This window comes from Octodon degus, unplaced genomic scaffold (genome assembly GCF_000260255.1).
Source record: "Octodon degus isolate 3935 unplaced genomic scaffold, OctDeg1.0 scaffold00392, whole genome shotgun sequence".
Classification (NCBI taxonomy): Eukaryota; Metazoa; Chordata; class Mammalia; order Rodentia; family Octodontidae; genus Octodon; species Octodon degus.
The window spans coordinates 537,669-538,832 of record NW_004524968.1 but is presented as its reverse complement, the minus strand read 5'-3'; the positions used below and the strand labels follow the sequence as shown (position 1 = coordinate 538,832).

The window sequence follows — 1,164 nt, the reverse complement described above, 5'->3', positions numbered from 1 at the left end:
CAGCAATTAACCACTAGGAAGAATGTATGCAGTGTGTTAATTATTGAAACTGTCCTAGAGATTTGATTTGAAACTGTCTCATTGCTATTTGCTTATCAATATAATTATGAAAAAAAGAATATTCCAAAAAAACTCAAAAGAAGATATACAAATAGAAAGGTATAATACAAGTATAAGGAAAGCAAGAACTCGAGGACTAATTAAGAGAGTTAAAGGAGAAGAGCTAGGAAACATGGAAGTGATAAGCCATATAGTTGTATGTAGAAAATGGGAAAGGCAATGATCCTGAGAATCTCCAAATGATTTTTGAATCTAGCAGTTAATTGGAAAGATTCTCACCCTGATTAACTATATATACTGATACCTGTGTACTAAGCAACTGCACTGAAGATGGTAATCTGTAATAGTAGTTTCATGCTTGGAGTGCCTATCATTCTGGTCTTCTGAATACGGGGTTCTTGTCATGACATGCCAGTTGCAGCTGTGCTGTCTCTCGGGTAAATAATTGTTCAAAAAAAAGGGGGTGGTGAATGAAGGCAAGAGACAGGAAATGGAATGTTGCGGGACTGTCCTGCTTCAAGGTTGTATATAGTCAGATTTTTGAATTTATTTGTAAACACAAGAATTATATAATGTGTTATGCCTATTTTTAAACTATATTCTAAGTTTTAAATGTTTTTTCATCATATTCTGTAGTGATTTTAAGTTCAACATATCAATACTTGAGGAAAAATACCTGTTCCATGTTATGCCTCAGATGTTTGATATTCAGACAGATCGGGAGGTTAAGCTTAACAGCCTAGGTTGTATGGTAATGACAATAAGCTTGTCTTCTGGATGGTTAACAACCTAAGTTTGCAGACCAAAATTAGATTAAAAGGAGGGCCGCAAGGAAAGCCAACATTTTGGCCCGAGCCTTTTCAGGTCAATTAAGACTCAGGACATATGAGAACTTGCACTGTAACGTCACGTAACTCGGTAGTGTTCCAAATTTTCTGATCAAGGAGATTATGGGGCCAAAGAGTAAAGTGATCGATGATGTAGAGTGTGCCTAAGGAGAGTCACATGGGGAGAAAACACTCTCTCAGGCTTTCACAGAGAGCACATTGGCCAAGCAATGGCTGTGACTCATCCACATGGCTGCACTGACAAAGGTTTTACAAT

At 37.1% G+C, this 1,164-nt stretch overlaps 1 protein-coding gene across 1 annotated transcript in view; it reads left to right on the top strand.

The window, feature by feature from the left end:
• The window catches only part of Elspbp1 (epididymal sperm binding protein 1), a 50,644-nt gene that overhangs the window by 40,308 nt on the left and 9,172 nt on the right, over window positions 1-1,164 (top strand). The window lies entirely within an intron of this gene.